This window comes from Ascaphus truei, chromosome 1, assembly GCF_040206685.1.
Source record: "Ascaphus truei isolate aAscTru1 chromosome 1, aAscTru1.hap1, whole genome shotgun sequence".
Taxonomy (NCBI): domain Eukaryota; kingdom Metazoa; phylum Chordata; class Amphibia; order Anura; family Ascaphidae; genus Ascaphus; species Ascaphus truei.
The window spans coordinates 74,300,687-74,322,292 of NC_134483.1; the positions used below are offsets into that span (position 1 = coordinate 74,300,687).

The following is a 21,606-nucleotide window of genomic DNA, read 5'->3' on the forward strand; positions in this document are numbered from 1 at the left end:
CTACAAGGCACTAATACTGCTTGTGGATGGTGCTGCTTTGCCTGATAGACTATCCGAAAGGGTTCTTTTATATTATAGTTTTACATTTATGTATATTTCGTCCATAATAGAAATGAAATATTATTGGGCACTTGCTTTTATCTTGTGAGCTACTGTACTTGCGATATTTATTTGATCATATATTCAATAAAAGTTCTAGATTAGCTCACACATTTTATCATTCAGTTTTACTGCTTCATGAAGACAAAAAACAAGCGCAAATACAGTACTGTGTTATATTATATAAAGTGATCAAACATGTGAAAGTGAATATTAAAAAATGATTGATACAGTCCTCTGGAAGGGTTCTGCTCCTTAGATGGACTCGATCCAAGTCCAGGTAGGGGTATAGAGGCAGAGGGTGGACAGCACAGACCATAGAAGGACTCTCAGACTTTTGGTATAACTTGGCGACACCCTGCAAAGGATTTAGTTCCCTCTTCCTGAAAAACTCCACTGTGGACGGCAGCCACAGGTTGAATACCAGTGAGGGAGGAACTGCTGCTTGTTGCCATTGACTGACCCTGGGTGGTCCCAATGCCCGAGTTCTTTTTATGTTTGTGAGTGTAAACTTATATACAGATGCTGCTAAGAGTCACCGAACACTGCTTTGAAAAATCTGGGGCAATCTCGCAGTAATGCTGCAACACTTCTCTGACATTTCTGCAGAAAGACTAATGGCCCATCGGATTAACACAGCGGGGATCCCTGGTCAGTTTGAATGTGACTTCCAGGGACCCCCGCTGTGTTAATACGAAGGGCCTTTAGCCTGTCTGCAGAAATGTCAGAGAAATGTTGCAGCATTAATGGGAGATTGCACCAGATTTTCCAAGGCGAGTGTTCGGATACTCGTGGCTGCATCTGTATTTATTCTATTTGTTATAAAGCTTTTTTGCACGATTTCTGTGTCCTCCATTTATTTTCCACATATGGTATCCTCCTCCCCTTGTCTCTCTGTACGACTGTTTGCCGACAGACATCACTGCTGAAATCTACATCTGAGGTGGTCTCTCCTGATAACCAAAAAGCCTTGATTACTCACAGAGAATGTGAGTGATTATATGTGATCTATTCCTATCACGTATATTCAGACGTTTTATTTGCACTATATGTGTATGTTCTTTCTCCCTTTTTATACCCCCGGACGTGAGTGTGCTCCTGACCCTCTGCCTCTAGTACTACTGCTTCCCCTCATACTAATTATCAACTGATCATGCAACATTTTTGCTTTCCCTCAAACCTGCTGGAAAACTCTAGTAATTGTTTAGCATACACATCATTACAGCTGTGTCCATCTTATTAGTAGTTGTGTACTCATTAAGGGGCTTTGTTTTCTCCTTCCCTCCCTGGGGATTTCCTTTTATGTCTAGTCTTAAAGTGAAAGCACAAATCAGTTACACTATCTGGGCGATTTATTTATAGAACAGGTACTCTACTTCATTTTTGAATTAAAAGAAACTGGCAGTAAATCACTCCAGTAAAAACAGGGGGTGGGGGGGAATCAATAACGGTCTTTTACTTGTTGTTTCTCGTACTCATTGCATTTTTTTATGTTACAGCACTGCCATAAAATAAGTCTGATAATAGTACAGTAAACATTAGCAAACAGCATGGAGCTAGGGGTGAGAAAGCTATAAAAGAGCATGCAAAAAAAGAGCCGTCCGTCTCTGTATGTGTGTGTGTGTGTGTGTGTATATGTGTGTGTGTACTGATGCAGCAGCCGTTATTCGAACACATCATGGCGCCGATTTTGATTTCTCTGCTGTTCCCCACGCAGCATGAACGCGACCAATCGCCTCAGGCACCCGCGCTTATCGCGGATGTTTTTTTTTTAATTTCATGGATTCTGTTTCTTCGTTTGCAATAAAATGGATGAATTGTAATGTGTACAGTACTGTTCTACTGTGCTACTGTGCTACTGTGCTACTGTGTCACTGTGCTACTGTGCTACTGTGTCACTGTGCTACTGTGTCACTGTGCTACTGTGCTACTGTGCTACTGTGCTACTGTGCCACTGTGCTACTGTGCTACTGTGCTACTGTGTCAACTTCATGTTTTTAAAGCCAGAAAACTAAAATTCGTTTTTCTGCACTCGCCGCGCTCGCATCTTAGTGCGGGAAGGCTGGAATTCATCCTGCGGTTTCTAATCGGGATTCCGATGTACATGACGCGTGAAGTGTTCGAATAACGGCCGCTGCATCAGTACTGTATGTAGCCAGGTCACCTGTTTCCCCCTTCGTCCTCCTAGGGAGCCTCTGTGGCCAGGAGAGATGCCGGGTGCTGCCGGAGGCCAGCGGCAGACCCGACGGCCATCCCAAGGGTGGGGGCCGTTGCAGGGAGCGGTGCGCTGTCTCCGCGAGCGGGCCGTTGCTAAGGCCGCGGTCGCGTCTCTAAGGTCCCGGCGGCCGGCGAAGAGAGCGCCGCCATTACTCCACCACTCGCGCATGTGCAGGAGTCGCGCGAGAGTAGGGACAGTGAGAGGGATGTTGCGGCGGCCATTAAGGGTTAGTGCAGGTGTAGGAAAGGCACGCATGCGGCCCCAATGTTATTACAGGCGCTCAGGGACTACAATTCCCATAGTGCTTAGCGAGGGAGGCACCAGGTGCCTCATAGGAGCCAATAGGGCTGTAGGACTGCCAGGAGGAGAAGTGGATACATTTGGCGGGCTTGCAGCTACGTGGGCAGTGAGAGGAAGGAGCAGACAAGGGAAGGAGGTAGGGTACAGGAGCGAGGGACTCCCTGTACTAGGCCAGCACCCCCTTGGCCCAAGATAGCCCTGAGTCCCCCAGTAGTGTGAGTGTTGCCAGGGACAGCCCTCAGGATAGGGAACCTGTCACTTACTTTAGTTGGCAACTGGGGAACAGAAGGGAAGATAGGGACAACTGGGGGGTTTCATAGCGGTAACCAATCCGGGGAGCCATAGCCCAGGGTCCTGTTGTAAGTAAGTGGCACGAGACAGCTGGGGGGTTCATAGCGGTAACCAGTCCGGGGAGCCATAGCCCAGGGTCCGTGTTGCGAGTGGCGAGGCGAGGGGGGGTTCATAGCGGTAACCAATCCGGGGAGCCATTGCCCAGGCCGGCATTGCGCGTAGTACGAGGCAACTGGGGGGGGTTCATAGCGGTAACCAGTCCGGGGATCCATGGCCCAGGGCCCGTATTATGAGTAGGGTGGGTACAAGACCTACCTATATAGGATAGGCAACCCCGAATGCCCTAGGAGATTGACCCTTAAGCCACTTAAGGATGCTGTGCTATAGGGACGGCCTGTAGTGCAGGGTGTGTCACGTTGCTGTATCGTTAGAGAGGGACTCAGCGGATGCTGCGGTTCCAGTGACGGAGTTCGGACCCACGTTGGGGGTCCACAGAGAATATCGCCAGGATAGGATCAGACGGATTCATCACGCGTCTGACCCTTTGTGAAGCGTTGCTGATCCGAGCACTGGAGTGCTCGGCAGGTATCTACAGTTCTAAGTGCACCACCGGGCCCTTAGCTTAATAGTGACTGCGCAGTCACCCATTGACTCTCTGCAAGAGTGCGGGACATTGGGTGGGGTTCTTTGGACACTGGGTGGGATCACCTAGTGTTGGGGAATCGTCCTGCGAGACGTCACGGTTAGTGTCTCCTCCTGAGAGGGACACAGGTTATGTTATGAATGTGATGTGTCATATTACATGTTAGTAAAGTCCTTAGTTATTATACTCCATTGTGTATGTGATCATTGTGTTTGTCCTGCGAGGATCCACTCCCCCTCTGGTGGGAGCCATCGCAGGTGGAGGCGCTGCACCTATTGTAAGTGGTTGTCCATAGTATTGTAATTGCCCCAGGTTCCCCGTGGCGGAAGCTCAGCCCTCCTGTGAACCAACAGGTAACGCACCACACACACCGGTAACACTACATGTTCTACTCACCCACACTATATATATGAGATTGGGTGGGGTGGAATACCCGTTACATTTGGAGGCGCTGCTGAGATAGACCTGGGGTGCCCTGTTCCATTTTTTTCTAAATTGTCCGATTCATATTTTTCATCATGTCGGTGCCGTCACAGCAAGACGTCGATGACTGGGCCTTAGCGCGGCAATTATCCCCAAGGCGCGTGTTTGTAGTGGCCGGAGTATCCCATGATACGGCCTTGTCCACAATGCGCGCACAAGTAAGAACTTGCCCGGAATTGGCCACTGCCCGGGTGACAGACTATAAGCTGGACACTGACGGCCGGGGGATTACCTATCTCCTGTTCACCACGCGTGACATATGCCTAGAGACTGTTCCCCATGTATTAACCCTACCGAGTCCTCCGCAAGGGACTGTCTCATGATCTATGCAAAAAGCTGCAGTGTAGTTAACAGGACTGTAGTCAAAATGGAGGCTCCTGCAGCAGAGAATGCTAACAGTGAGTCACAGCTAAAATGGCGGCTCCCGCCCACTCAAAATGGCACATGTGCTTCTGACTGCCAGGCTGCTCAGAAAAAGGTTGCAGAAATCTGTCCGGGATTGGCGGGAAAACCAGAGCCCCGCCCCCGCCATGTGAGTGAGCACAGTGAACAGCTATCAGTAATTTCTGTTCCTCCTAAGGAAAGTACGGGATGCAGAGAAACACACCCGCAGCTGTATGGAGCATGGCGCAGAAAAGGAGGGAGCTTGTCTTTTCTTTTGTGCCCATGTTTGCAAAAGGACTTAAATTTGTCTGGTGGTATGGACTTTAACCCCTGTGGGCCACCAATAGACAAGCGGGTGGTAAGGGTGGACAAAGAGGTGTGCATACAATGTGTTTGTACTCAGTGTGACTTCCCAGGTGGAAAATTGACTTGGGGACCCAAGAGTGTTTGCTGCGGAGCACAGTTCCTGCAGCCCATGATGCTGCGGCCTACGGAACCCACCGAGGAAGATGCGATGAACCCTTCTACTGAGCCGGTCAATGATGCTAATATACCTACCTCAAGAGCGGAGGTTTTGGAGGGCCCGTGTGCCCTCGTGAACATTCTAGATCTGGTTTCTGAGCAGGAATCACCTGCCAAGCTAGCTATGGAACCGAGTGATACATCGGTGGCGATGCGCCTACCGGCGAACCACCCCAGCGATGTTACAGAGGAGACAGCGGATTCACAGGGTAAGGTGTCTGTACCCCCATCTTCTTTTAGTGATTTCAGCGACCAACCGCTTGTGGTGATGCGCCAGCCGGCGGACCACTCTAGTGATGTCATTGAACCCACTGTATCGGCGGATACAGAGCCTGCTGTGGGCCTGTGTGCCCTACCACGGCCAGTCTGGCCTACAGAGGTACCATCGGTCCCAGGCTTGGGATCAGTACCTGTTGACGACGACAAGGGTGAGTTGACTGCCCCAGGGGTGTTGGGTGTGAGCCTCCAGGTGACCGCAGAGCACGATAGCTTCTTAAGTCTGGACACCCGGGGCGAATGGCTCCACTCGACATCGCGTCCTGGTGGAGGTGTCCCCCTTAGAAGATAGCTGTCCTGCAGTGCGAGTGGACCAGTACCTACCACCTATCATCCAGGTGAAGATGGAGGTGGCCGTGCAACAGGCCAGAGTTACGGCTCCTGAACTGAGTATGAGCCTGTGCGCTCCAACCCATATGGTCCCAGGACTGGGATCCAACGCTCCCGAGTTTCAAGACAGTAAGTGGACTGCCCCAGAAGTACAGGGGGCAGGTTCCGCGACAGCCGAGGTGGGAACTGACAGCGTCCCCGATGACCTGTTGGCCACCGGGAATCACCGCAGTGGTAAGGTATCTACCCTTTACCCCCTGCCAGGTGAAGCAGAGACTTTGAGTAAAGAGACAGTGTCCAATTCTCGCTTCTCAGTGGAAGCTGAGCACGTATGTAGGACAAGGACTATGTGGCAAAGGAGCTAGTAGAAGTTGCCTCCTTTGCGCCCAAAAAGAAGCGGCCCATTCGTCAAGTAGTGGATCGAGGGAAAGGTCCTGGCCGCCTGGCCTGCTGCTTCCAGGCCATGGATGATCAAGTAAAGGTTGGTGTGAAGGACACTGTGCTATTCCTTCCACCAGGGGGAGGAAGTAGCACTGAAGCAGTGACTGTTACGCCAGAGTGTGCTTTCCGAGAGATTCACCCCGGGGAGGCTCACGGACGCAAAAGTGAGGTACCCCCATCTGATCAGTTAGGGGCACCCCACAAATGGTCTCAGCAAGCAGCTGATACTCAGCTGGCCTCGGGTAATAGTGGGTGTGATATGCCATGTAATTTTTCATTGTGTGAAAATGTGCCATGTTTTGAGGATGTTGCAGCCGATCTGTTAAGTGTATGGGGTATGCCATGCTATTTTTCAGTGTGTAAAATTGTGCCATGTTATGTCGTTCCCCAAGCGAGGACGTTGGGTTTTTCACCAGGGGGAGAGTGTAGCCAGGTCACCTGTTTCCCCCTTCGTCCTCCTAGGGATCCTCCGTGGCCAGGAGAGATGCCGGGTGCTGCCGGAGGCCAGCGGCAGACCCGACGGCCATCCCAAGGGTGGGGACCGTTGCAGGGAGCGGTGCGCTGTCTCCGCGAGCGGGCCGGTTGCCGGGGACACGATCGGGCCGTTGCTAAGGCCGCGGTCACGTCTCTAAGGTCCCGGCGGCCGGCGAAGAGAGCGCCGCCATTACTGCACCACTCGCGCATGCGCAGGAGTCGCGCGAGAGTAGGGACAGTGAGAGGGATGTTGCGGCGGCCATTAGGGGTTAGTGCAGGTGTAGGAAAGGCACGCATACGGCCCCAATGTTATTACAGGCGCTCAGGGACTACAATTCCCATAGTGCTTAGCGAGGGAGGCACCAGGTGCCTCATAGGAGCCAATAGGGCTGTAGGACTGCCAGGAGGAGAAGTGGATACATTTGGCGGGCTTGCAGCTATGTGGGCAGTGAGAGGAAGGAGCAGACAAGGGAAGGAGGTAGGGTACAGGAGCGAGGGACTCCCTGTACTAGGCCAGCACCCCCTTGGCCCAAGATAGCCCTGAGTCCCCCAGTAGTGTGAGTGTTGCCAGGGACAGCCCTCAGGATAGGGAACCTGTCACTTACTTTAGTTGGCAACTGGGGAACAGAAGGGAAGATAGGGACAACAGGGGGGTTTCATAGCGGTAACCAATCCGGGGAGCCATAGCCCAGGGTCCTGTTGTAAGTAAGTGGCACGAGACAGCTGGGGGGTTCATAGCGGTAACCAGTCCGGGGAGCCATAGCCCAGGGTCCGTGTTGCGAGTGGCGAGGCGAGGGGGGGGTTCATAGCGGTAACCAATCCGGGGAGCCATTGCCCAGGCCGGCGTTGCGCGTAGTACGAGGCAACTGGGGGGGGTTCATAGCGGTAACCAGTCCGGGGATCCATGGCCCAGGGCCCGTATTATGAGTAGGGTGGGTACAAGACCTACCTATATAGGATAGGCAACCCCGAATGCCCTAGGAGATTGACCCTTAAGCCACTTAAGGATGCTGTGCTATAGGGACGGCCTGTAGTGCAGGGTGTGTCACGTTGCTGTATCGTTAGAGAGGGACTCAGCGGATGCTGCGGTTCCAGTGACGGAGTTCGGACCCACGTTGGGGGTCCACAGAGAATATCGCCAGGATAGGATCAGACGGATTCATCACGCGTCTGACCCTTTGTGAAGCGTTGCTGATCCGAGCACTGGAGTGCTCGGCAGGTATCTACAGTTCTAAGTGCACCACCGGGCCCTTAGCTTAAAAGTGACTGCGCAGTCACCCATTGACTCTCTGCAAGAGTGCGGGACATTGGGTGGGGTTCTTTGGACACTGGGTGGGATCACCTAGTGTTGGGGAATCGTCCTGCGAGACGTCACGGTTAGTGTCTCCTCCTGAGAGGGACACAGGTTATGTTATGAATGTGATGTGTCGTATTACATGTTAGTAAAGTCCTTAGTTATTATACTCCATTGTGTATGTGATCATTGTGTTTGTCCTGCGAGGATCCACTCCCCCTCTGGTGGGAGCCATCGCAGGTGGAGGCGCTGCACCTATTGTAAGTGGTTGTCCATAGTATTGTAATTGCCCCAGGTTCCCCGTGGTGGAAGCTCAGCCCTCCTGTGAACCAACAGGTAACGCACCACACACACCGGTAACACTACATGTTCTACTCACCCACACTATATATATGAGATTGGGTGGGGTGGAATACCCGTTACATTTATATAATAAATAGCACGAATGTATGCAGTGTTGTAGGCATATATATTTACACACACATAGATTTTATATATATATATATATATAGACAGCTCAACCCCCTTACCCCCTTATAACGCTGTACTTGGGTTCCAACGAATCACATCGTGTTATCGTTCGAAATAATGTACAATTGTGTGCATTGTACAAAAAAGTATTTAAGATACCAATAATCGTGTTGTAAAGTATTCATAAATACGAAAATTGGGAGCCACGCTTGCATCGCGTTATAAGCAGATTCGCATTGCAATGGATTGTGTTATAACGGGGTTCAGCTGTTTATATATATATATATATATTTATATATATATATATATATAGCGCTGCTTCCCCCCCCCCCCCCTCTGGGAGATTTACTCTGGCAACAGGTCAGTGTGGGGCTAGATACCTGTTTGATTCAGGACAGGCTGAGCTTCCGCAATGTTGTGGAGAAACAGGACAGGCTTTAGGCGGTTTCAAGCAGTAGTCCTTCTCATGGTGCTCGAAAGCTCGTACAAATAAAAGATTTCGTTAGGCACAGAACTGTATTGTCTATTCATTTTTGATTATTAAGCTCGGCTAACACGGTACAGATACCTCTCTCTCTCTATATATATATATAATATATTATTTCTTATTTATTATGGTCTGACTTTCCAATAGAGGATGTCCAAATATATGAAGATGTACATACAGTAGGAAGCAATCAATAGCACATTTTTCTAACATAGCCATTGTAGCTATCTAGGAAATCGTGTTTTTACTTTAATATCTTCAATACAGACTTCGACATTTCCAGATCAAAATAGAATTGTATTTTGTGTGGTTCTTTATTTTGTTTGTCATTCAAAGGTTGATACTGTCTGTGACTGCAAAACATATTGAACCCCAGGTTGAAACTAAAAGCAAAGGGCCCGCATATCAACCTTTATCCCTATTAGATCTATTTTAAAAATGCATTTCTACTTCTGCGTTATGCAAAACATAATCTAATTTAAGTGGCTCGGGTGATATTTTTACATATTAAAAAATGATGTGTCATTTGGATTCTTCTGCTATTTGAATGCAGATATGACTGCCCTTTTATTAATACCGGTAGTAGAAGTGGTGATGTCAAAATGTAATCAGCAAGAGAGCAGAGCATGTGTCATTTTTTCAGAAACCAGATGCTCGGATGTGTCATGTATATTTTTCTCTTGAGCGGAATGAGCGGTTATTAATGACAATATAAGATGAAAATCCATCCCAACAATAAGATTAGACAAAAACAAAGGAGATATTTTTGGAAAAGAAAAGAAATGATGGGCCATTCACTAATTTGCTCTTAACGTGTTTCAAAATGAAATTGCTGCCAATATCACTGTCAACGTTTAAGGATGAGGTTACAAAACGGTTATGACAAACTGCATCATGAATGCAGAGAGTGAGAGACAATGTTTGTGTGAGCACTTTCCCCCACCCCCTGGGAGAGGGGGTCACTGACACCCTGCACATGCACACCCTACCCTTCTGGTGTCCCAGCTCCGACTGGCGTGGTCCTCAGCATGCCAAATGTATCAATGTCTGGTGCAGGGCAAAGATGCAGCCCTATTGACTGCCGTAGATCAAGTGGTGCCTTGCCCCTATGCATCCTGGGGGCTGTAGCCCTGTGTGAGCCTGTCTTCCTATTGGCTGGCACTCCAGGGGTCCTGCTGTGCATGCGTGAACTCCCTAATGGCTGTCAGACTCGGGAATGATACTGCGCCTACGTACGCAAATCCAAGATGGCGGCCCCCGCTAGCCAGGTGTGCCGCGAAGCTCCCCGTGACCGGCTCGCCTCACAGCCACCCCCAACAACACTCCCTACATCCACCGGACATATGTCCTCACTCTTCGGTAGCACCAGCAGCCGCCGCGGAGGTAAGGGATCACTGGGAGCCCAAGGGGAACCGGGCTACATTTGTCTTTTGCCAGATTTACTAAATCTACAAATGAGGTGGTTTGTATAAAGTTTGATATGGTTTTGCTGCAAATTATGAGACTTGTCCCAGTAATAAGCAGACTGCAACAGTTTGCAATCTTTGTGGCTAACAATGACTTCATTAAAGGCCCCTGAGGTATGATTACTGAGAGATTGACAGGAGTTGTTAACAAAAGACACAGAAAGTATTATAGCAAAGATAAAATGAAAGCCAGGATATGGCTTTGTGAGAGGTTACAGGCTCCAGTGTCTCCGGAATGTTTAAATCTCCCGGTCACGTGACGCGGGAGATTTAAACGCACAGGGAAACCGGCACCCCATTCCGGGGCCTATATCTCGGGAAGCAGGGGGTCCCCGAGGCTGAAATGAATGCGGTTCAGCTCAGGTGATCGCCTGCTCCCGTACACTATTAGTAAAAATCACATTAAAGCAGCTTCATTACCTTGGCAGCTAGCCACTACGGTAATAAAGATTTTTTATTTTATTTTTTAATACTAGTGTGCGGGAGCAGGGAGTCTCCTGAGCTGAACCGCATTAATTTCAGCCGCGGGGACCCCCTACTTCCCGAGGTACAGGCCCCGGTATGGGGTGCCGTTTCCCTCTTTGGACTTTGCTTGTCAAACATCCTGTTTTATAGGTCAGGAGTCAGGTTCTTCTTGTTCCCTAGCGCTGCATCTTTCCCTGTTCCTTTTTATTCAGGCTCCTGGTTCTACAGACATTCAGGTACATTCTTGATTTTCGTCTTGCATTTCTTTTGCACTACTTTGTCCCCCTGTTCATTATTTTGTCCCTTGCTATTTATTGCTGTTACATGTAGCACTGCAGATTCTTGCAGCTTATCTTGGTTATTCCTGTTTTTACCCTTAACATTATTGTCTCCTGTTTATTATTTAGCTACCATAGCTTTTTGGTACAGCCCTGCACATTTTTCAGACTCCATTTTGTTTAACCTGTCTTGTTATTTGTTGTGTTATATTACACTCTATCAGTTTTTATATTTTTCGGCTCCTGTCATGTTTTGGGGTTTCCATGCTAGCTCTGAGTGGTCTATACATCCTGCTATATTGAAAAGCCCAAGTTATCAGTCCCTCCTAGGTACATGGATCCCACCAAAATACAGCTGGCTAAGTTAGCCAAAACCTTGCAGGACATGTAGGGAGTTTTGTTAGCATCCAAAGTAATTATAACAGGGATAACTGCTAGAATGGATCATTTTCAGGCTCAGGTAACACCTTCTCTCGATAGAGGGGTGCCACAGACTGTTTCTACTTCCCCCAGTTCTATTCAGAGGGGGAGTCCTAGTCTTCAAGTGGCAAGTGGGGTCCCACCTATTCCACATTACTTTCCCTATGCTACAGTATCCATTTAGCATCGCCAGAACGCTATTTTGTGGGTCCCCAGAAATAACAGATATTTTTGACCCAATGTCAACTTAATTTTTTAGGCAGGCCTATGTCTTTTCCTTACGCCTAATATAAGGTAGCGTTTAACATATCCTATTTGGGAGGGGATGTGGCCGCATGGGCTATCCCATTAGGGAATTTAGGCAGCCCACTGCTATACAATCTAGATCAGTTTAAAGCAGCATTTCAACAAATATTTGATAGATGAGCTATCGTCCAATCAGCTTCTGTAGCATCAGCAGGGCAACAAAGACATTTTGGCATACAGTATCTTACCCAGTTCAATCATCTAGTGCTAGAATCTCCTTGGCCTGAGGATCAAAAAGCTTTTCTGTTTTATAGAGGTCTCAGAGATGAGATTAAAGATATTTTGACCCAGGTTGTTCCAAAACCCGCTTAATACTCAAGGTTAGTGGACTTAGGGCCTCATGCAGTAAGCGTTGATAAGGGAATTATCACCATTTTATAGCCAAAATTGGGTTTGAGATTCAGTAAGCGCCGATAAGTGCTTGATTTCGCCAGGTTTCGGAGCCGATTATTTTGTTATGGCCAGTCGGCTGCCGATAAGCCTGTTTTCGCCACTGATCGCCACTTTTTTAAATCGGCTGGATTCAACAAAAAAAAACAGCTTATCGGGGCTGATCGGCACTACGAAATTGAGATGTTATGGCCGATTTCTCCCGCCAACTAAAGTTGGCAGTTTGGACGGGAGAACGATCGCTAAGGCTGCCGGAACGGCACTTAGAAAAAAAAAATCTTCTGTACATCAATGGAGTCAATGGAGCGGGGACGTATAACAGTATAGTACTGTTTACGTTTCATTGCTCACAATACAAACGTCATTTGCATTACAGTGTGGGGGGCATTCCCTGCATTGTGTCACGGCTGACGTGTATTATTTGCATAACATTATACTTTTACATGTTTGCAGCATTTGCGGGTCACATTACTCATCATGTGATGATGTGGCAAGGGAAAATACTATACTCAACTCTTAAAGGAGAACCTCACATCATAGCACACATTTTACTGCATTGATCGACAATTGTTTACATGTTACACATGTCACACATGTCACACATACACCGTATATTCATGTTCCTTTACATTACACAATGCTTGTAATGTGTCACGCATCTTTAAACGTTCATGTACATCTAAATTCTCATGTTTACATCTACGTTTGGTCCTCCCTATTTTCATGACGTCACTTATTGGACGCTCAATCACATTGCATGTTTACATTGTAACCGTAGCATTACAAGCACTTCAACCTAACTTATACACACATGTACAGTAATTCAGCATTGGGACACCTTGTTAACTCATTCTATACCAACTATCCTCCTTACAGAAATGCATGCATATGCACACGACTATTCATTGTTGGCAACATGTCACAATAACATGGCTAATTACACATGTTACACAAAACTTTTCCCACATCAATCTCAGCCTTTTTGTCTCATTACATGACTGACTCTTGCGTTCACAAGTTTTACATGCATTGCACATGCAACTATTTATTTGCAAGCAATGTTTGTACAAAGCTTCACCTCACATCATTGGCAAATATCATCATTCCCTGCAGAATACACACAACAACTGCACACAGCTTGCCACACAAGTACTTTATTATGTTCATGTAAAACCTTGCATTTTACTATGTCACCTGACATCATTATACCTATTTAAAGGACGCCCATTACCTGCTCATTCACAGCTACTCATTTCAAAATGTTGAGATTGTTTAGGAGACGGAGGAACATTCTTTTCTATGACATGCTTGATGATGAAGACAATCATATAGGGCAAGGGAGGGACACACCGAGGGACAGTGACAGGGACAGTGACGCGGATACGACAGGGACAGGGAGAGGGACAGGCCGAGGGACAGGGAGAGGGACAGGAGATCAGAGGAGAAGACAGAGGAGACAAGTTGTGCCTCGTCCGCGTCTGTACAGGGAGAGAACCCTGTTAGATGGGATGAGTGAGGAGGAGATTGTAAGTCGCTATCGTTTGAGTTCAGCAGCAATCTTAGCTCTTTATCAGGAGATAAGGGGAGATTTAGATTTTTTCACAGCCAGAGGTCGTGCAGTCCCTGGGCTTGTTAAAATGCTGTGCTCATTACATTATCTTGCTTCCGCGTCATACCAGACAACTGTGGGCATAGTGGGCGGGGTCTCGCAATCTACATTCTCGCGGGCCTTGACCCAGTTTCTCTATGCACTCAATAGACGCGCTAGGAATTATATTCATTTTCCTACAGAGGCGACAGAGTGGCTGGAAGTCAGGACTGGCTTTTATAATATAGCAGGGATACCATGTGTGCTGGGTGCAATCGATTGCACACATGTTGCTTTGATTGCACCTAGTCAGAGTGAGCATGTGTACCGCAATCGGAAGCACTACCATTCACTCAATGTACAGGTGGTATGTGATGCCACGATGAGGATAATGCATGTGGTACCCAAATTCCCTGGTTCCAGTCACGATTCCTCTATCCTGAGGAACTCTTCAGTCTTCCATGCGTTCGAAGAGGGACATTTTGAATATGGTTGGCTGCTGGGTGAGTACACATTTACATGTTATAACACAAAACACATTTTTATTTAGGAATGTTGGCATTGTACCATTTGATCACTAATGTCAGCTTATGTGTGCTCCATTCATTATAGGTGACTCAGGATACGGAATTAGGCCGTGGCTCTTGACTCCGGTGCTAAACCCTCAAACTGAAGCAGAGGAGAGGTACAATGCAGCCCATATATCTACAAGATCTGTTATAGAGAGGACATTTGGCCTACTCAAGACCAGATTTAGGTGTCTGGACAGAACTGGTGGGGCTCTTCTATACAAGCCTCAAAAAGTCTCTGATATTATCCTTGCCTGTTGCATTTTGCACAATGTTGCACTCAGGCACAATGTACAATCAGACCTAGCTGAGCCTTTGGTAGACGAGCATCCCACCCATGTAGCTGCTGAAAATGAACAAACAGCCAGTGGTGGCCAGACACGACAGAATCTCATCAATTCATTTTTTTCTTGTAAGTAAAAACAGATATGTTCCAAGTTCTACTTTTATACTTACATTATGTTATCTTAACAATAATTTTTTTTTATATAACCTTCTGTTAGGACACAGATGAATATGGGTTGCACACCTTTCTTTTCTCTGCTGTGTGCACAAAGGGATGTGGCACCGGTATGTTATTGTTGCACAGGTTATATAATCCCTCTTCAATTGTACTTTAGTTGTGTGTATGTGAATACAACTGGGGTAACAAAGCACTAATATTTTAGCATTGTGTTGTTCCTTATGCTAACACAATACACATATTATGCCCATACTCATTCATGCTTCTAGTATGCTTACATACAATGTTATTGGTGCAGTGTAACATGTACATCCATATGATATGTACACCAGGCTCATTTACATTTTGAATGTCATTAAATATACATGGTGTTGCACATTTAACACCAAATACACACTTTGATGTGTTGTTTACGGTACTGAAGATGGCATGTCAATGTTTGCAATTTATATATTGTTCCTTTGCATTATAGGTATATTTGCAGTATGACTGATCATGGTATGTATATTTGCTGACATCTCTCATAAGATGTGGCTACCTCAATCTTCCTATAATTATTTGAACTAAAACCCAACATATTGGTTTAAACACAAATGTTACATATATGTACTTTCTGTATCATGTATATGCATTTAGCTACTCTTGAGGTTTCATGTGCATTGTATTACAAAATGATTACTCACATTTCATCACATTTTATGTATGTTTCCTTATAATTTCCATTAATGTAATATAGAGGTGTTTGGAGAAAAGGGGATAACTGTACTTATTTGTTTACTTACGGGAGCACATTCATCACTAGCATAGACACACTTTTTAAGACAACTGTTTGTGTCTCTATCAATTGGTGTAGGATCCATGTATAACACCGACAAATGATAACACCAGCTTTATTATGGTAGCTTATATCATCATATTGACTATACTATGTATTTTTAAACGATTAATAAACACCGTAAACTATAGTTAGTTAGGTTAATGAAATATACACAGAAACGTACTTCATAACATGATGGTGATGTCATATTCAGAACATCATGCATTGGAGGGGACCATAACATCTGGCCAGTAACATTATTTGCTACAGTCCCAAACCATTTTATCTACATACCCATGTAACAAGAGATTTTAAATATAAATGGCTACTTGGTTGTAAGTGTCCTTTACATTGGGAGAAGGAGTGGCTCAGTGAGTAAAGACACACACTGGCACTGATAGTTTGAAGCAGGGGAGTCTGGTTCAATTCCCGGTGTGGGCTCCTTGTGACCTTGGCCAAGTCACTTTATCTCCCTGTGCCTCATGCGGCAAAAAAACATTAGTACGTTCCACGGGCCAGGGACCTCAGGCTGAAACATGTGTCTGTAAATCGCTGCGTACAACTAGCAGCCCTATACATGAACATGCTCATATTATTATTATTATTATTGTTACATAGTTTCGACAGTCATACGTTCCATTACACAATAGAATACACAAATGTGTTAGCAGAGTGGGAATGGTTGTTATATAAAAAACACACCATGTCATAAAATGTTAGTAGTCATTAAAGAACACTCAAGAAAAATTCAATAGGCACTATTTTGCAACATCATTATGTTAATTAAGTGCTTATGCAATATAGGCATAAGGTTATCACTTTTTTAATTGTTTGTTAATAAGCGCTGCAAGCAATATAAAATTAATTCCATATGTAGTATAGTAGTCGGTGGCTCCTCCTCACAATCATCTCATATAAAGGTAGACTCTTCTGAAATCATACATTGATCCGATTGTATCTTCCCCGACATCTCTGAAATACAGCAAACACATGATGGTCAAATATGGCACCTTACTATATATGTATCCGTGACAACGCGTTACACAGCTCTATATGATTGTGTACATACACACGTCACTCATTTATATGTTACAACTACAAGTGTACATCAGTATGTAATTTTTATTATCATTTGTAGCAGCCATAACTATGTATATGAAGTGAACGTTGCCTGTATACTGAAAAATGTGCGCGCACATCTTAGTGTGCGCACGCACTTCACGCTTGGCTCCACTAACTGTTAGCGCATGCGCAAAACAAAGCGAACGTTGTGCGTTCAATACATGTAGAAAATACCAGTAAACATCACATCTTTATTTCAAATACAATGAAGATGAAACTAAAATCATTCTAAACGAGTACATCTGTATTCTTTTAAACCAGACGTGTTTGGACAGAAAGGACGGCCGATAACACAATGCGCAAATGCAATACGTGTGACGTCATGTTAAGCCAGCGTGAAACGCACGCTAACACTCCTCCCACTCAATTAACATTCGGCTAACGCCCAGGGTACGCCTACAAACACTGAGCCGCACGCATCACACACTGCAGTTACCGTTACTATAACAAAACATGACAGCCAATAGGCTTTGAGGCGCGCACGTCGCTTGGGGGCGGGACTTACATCCGTAATCCTTTTTAAGGACGCCTTGGCCCATGACAAGGGTCCCACGTCATACGTGGTGGACCCGGTTTTCAATGTTGTAGATGTTGCATGATAACAAAACAGGTATGTGTTAGAGTTATGGAAAAATGTTGCTAATATGTTTAAAGGGATAGGAAAGTACGTATATGTATACCGTCAGCAATGTGTACTACTCTTTCAGGTTCTACTATATTGTATTAGGAAACAATTTGTTTGTGATCGCTACATGTTATGCAGTCTGCAATGTTACGCTGTATCCACGCATTGAAAGTGAAAATGGTGGTTACAAAAAAAAAAAAAATTTAAACGCAGAGTCAACGCATAACGATTGTTATATTTACCATTCTTCTAGAATTAACTCTTCGCCTGGCTGCAACTGGTCGCTCCAGAAATGCAAGGCATTTTCATCCACGCTTGACCCAACCGCTGAATCCAGTATGACACATATCTCCTCCAGGAAGCGCTCATAGGAATCGCCACTGCTTTCTTCAAATAATTGGTCGGGAGGTAGGTTCATTTCTTCGGGTTCCCATTCCAATGCATTTTCAGCTGAAAGGCTTGGTACATAATCATAGTACTTTTGTTCTTGTACAATGTGGGTTTCAGGAATGGAGGCTGCAGATATTGCAGCACGTATCGATTCAAACGGATCAGTAGTAGCGGATACATTGCTATTGCCATTAGGAATAAATATGCCTTTCACGACAATATAAGTGCCGTCTTTCAGGAGAAATTGTTTTTCCTGGGCAATCTTCCAGAAACCATAGGTGTGTTGTAGCTTATCCTGGTCACGTTCAAAAAAGTCATTACTTGATAAAGTGAATCTTATTGAGGAATTAAAATTCCGTGCATGCTTACGGTCTTGGTAATAAGGATATTTTGCTCGAATGAAATCATCGATTTGGCGTGTGCTTGCTTTCTGTCCGCGACTGTTCAAGATGGCTTCACAGATCATGTACTTATACCCTAAAAGGGGATTAATATTGGTAACGAATTCATCAGCCATGTCTGAGTAGCACAAAAGCTGTGTGCAGGTCTGTGTTATTTGCTCATCAAAATGAATGTGCTGAATGGCTAACAAACTCCTGTTTTTCCTTGTCAAGGTCATCAAAACTAACTACTTTGACTCCTTATTTCAAACGCCAATTGGCTTTGTAAATCTAATTGGGTTAACAGTTGTGGTTAGTGATATGGGACTGTGGGAGAAACATTTCTCCTTCTTTTATCTCGTTTCTGAAAAACATCCCTAGACTTTGAAATCGTTCACATAGTGTTTTTTTGAAAACTAACAAAGACCACTGTGTGAAAATAGTTCTTAGCCAGGCATATCAGTACAAACACACACCTGCAAAAAGAAATGTTTTTTCCCCGCTTACATTTCTGTGTGTATGTGAAAGTCTGGTTAACTCCCTGTCTGCATGAGTTTAAATACGTGTGTATATATATATATCTAAATATATCTCTCTTATAAAAATATATATATATTTATATATTATATTTTATTTTTTTTAATATTGCAGGAGTACACACAACATTGATGGCAGTAAGTATACCTTGTATGAAACCTATTTAAATGGTGAGAAACATGATTGAATGAAGTAATAAACATTTGTTTAAGCACAATACTGTTAGAGTCTCATACTTAGGATATTTCTCAAACATTATGCCTGTATTATTAAAATAGTGTGCTTTCACAAGGAAGCATGAAGTGTATTAGTTTGTAAAATACATGTATACCAGTTTATATAGTACTATATATATATATATATATATATATATATATATATATATACACACACACACACACACACACACACACACACACACACACACACACACACACACACACACACACACACACACACACACACACACACACACACACACACACACACACACACACACACACACACACACACTCAGTGTGTGTGTGTGTGTATATATATTTTTATACATTCTGAGATGTTATTGAAACAAGAACACACAAATGATTAAAGGACAAAATTAGAATGCCCAAGCAAGGCAAAGGTAAGTAATAATTTACACATAATCCTGCTGTACACGTACAAGAAAGATGTTTGCAGTTACTTAGGTGTTTTTATAAATGCATGTGACTAATATGCATATGCAATTCTTACATCAATTAACACACCCAAATGCAATGTTTTGCTGCAAAGTCAATGGCAGCTTCTCTAAACTTTGCAACTGGTTCCAGGTGGACCATTACTGAACAGACGATTAATACATAAATATTTATAACACTATTCATTAATTGAGTGTTAACATTTCCAAAACTTCACGTGTACAAGAACATACTTGAAAGTTTGGAAACAACACAGTCTTCAGCATACATACAATAGTAATTAGATAATGTGAAGTCAACAAAACAAGGCCAAAGACATATTTTCTGAATTATAACATTTATTTTTTTTGTTCCTTTTGCGAGCGAGTAACAGGCCTGCTTGTTGTCTCTTGAATTTTCCTTTTTCTTTTGCCACCAACTTTAGGCACAGCAGAGCCACTTTGAGTGGCCTCTGGCACTTCACGGGCAGGGCTTGTGGGCAGTGACTCACCTACAGGGCTTTTGGGCAGTGACTGTTCACCTACGGGGCTTGTGGCCAGTGACTCACCTACAGGGCTTGTGGCCAGTGATTCACCTACAGGGCTTTTGGGCAGTGATTCACCTACAGGGCTTTTGGGCAGTGATTCACCTACAGGGCTTTTGGGTAGTGACTGTGAGCAAGTTGGTAGACACTGCACAAGTGATGGTTGGTCTGTTTCATGTGTGTCTTTTGTTGTTTTTGACCAAAAACTGGTCAGTAGTAACTGCTTGTATTTTGTTTTTGTGGGCTCCTTTGTAGGTGTCAGCTGCTGATTTTGTACAGATGGCAGTGGTAGTATGTCGTCAGGAACCTGCACAGCAATCTCTGCTACTTGACCGGTAACATTTGGGCCTGGTGAATGAATATCAGATGAATGTGGTGAAAACTGACCTGCATGAACAGATCCTGGCTGGGAGGTGTTGAATTGTGGTACATTAGTCATTCTCCAGTAATTAGCTTGTGTTTGCTGAACAACTAATGCTTCGAATGAGGTGTTGATTTTTTGCAACTGTTTCGGCACTTCAATGAAGACTCTGTGGAGATGTGCCAATTGTGAAACTGTTTCTTCCTGCAGTGCAATCATCCTTTCCAGCACTGTCATGAAGTCAGAATGGCGACGATTTTCTGCTTCCACAATTTTTCCCTCAGAAGCTACAATTGCATCGTATGTCGTATTTGCTGGACGATTTGCCGGTAAAACAGTTTCAATTGGAACGTCTTCATGGTCACTTGCTTCTATTTGTGTGTGTATGGCGGTGGCGTCATCATCATCATCATCATAATCCTCTTCATCATGTTCTACAAATAAATGTACAAATTATTAAATGTCATGTTAATCTCTGCTGTGTTACTATGTAATTGTACTGTGTCATAAGTAACAACTAACATGTTTCCATACGTTTTATAACCTCACATTAAAAACTACCTTGACTTAAGAATAATGTTTGGACTCAGAATGAAATATGAGTGAATGAAAACTTGCTGTAAACTCACAACTCCTACATGATAGTTAACATCACTAACACAATACAAGTTGCCTTACACTTCATTTTCACTGACACTAAGTAATCCTATTTAAAGAAGATGTGCAAAACAAATAATGAACATGACAACATAACATATAGAAGAGCACATATTATATGGCCACCAACTGATACACTCACCTTCTAGGTGTGTTGAGCTGGCTGACCCAGGTGAAGACACTTGTTCAGTCTCAGGTGACACATGTCCTTCAGGGGCAACTATATATAACAATAACATAAGTTTTACATTTACATGTGTAAATATTGAACAAACAGTTATTGTATGTTCTGTATTTATGAGTACCTAACAGCATCATTTCCTTAACCCAAAATGTGTGTGTGAAAGTGAACATAAATAGTTGTAATAACAATGTACATGCCTGTGTACTTAGAAGTTTTGAGTTCCCTAACATACAACATACTATGGTTCTGCAGTAATGCGTGAGGAAAAATACATTAAATTTGTACATAAAAATCATATGTTGTGTAGTGATATCAGTATCATAATGTACATAACTATCATGAGCTGACCATTCACAATGGTTATCATGAAGGTGGTCATATTGCAAAAAGTGTTGCTTTTGGTAGAGGATATGTGTGGTACATTAATATAAGATGTGGCACACATGAATGTGGCTGTGACTAAACAAGACAACACATGCAGTGTGTGATAATGTGTCGTTGATAGTAGTTCAACTATAGATATGAGTGAACTAATGTGTGACGTACGGTTTGATAAGTAATGAGTTGTTGGGGCATTTAGTAGCTAAAGTGAAGCTTTCAAATGAGTGTGATTAACTTCAGTTGTGCTAGTCAGGTTGTAAGAACGGTATTCCCTTCCCCAAAAAGCCTAATGAG

General features: G+C 44.5%; 1 protein-coding gene across 1 annotated transcript in view; it reads right to left on the reverse strand.

Annotated features, from left to right (window-relative positions):
• The window catches only part of PDE4D (phosphodiesterase 4D), a 1,562,913-nt gene that overhangs the window by 1,018,482 nt on the left and 522,825 nt on the right, over positions 1–21,606 (reverse strand). The window lies entirely within an intron of this gene.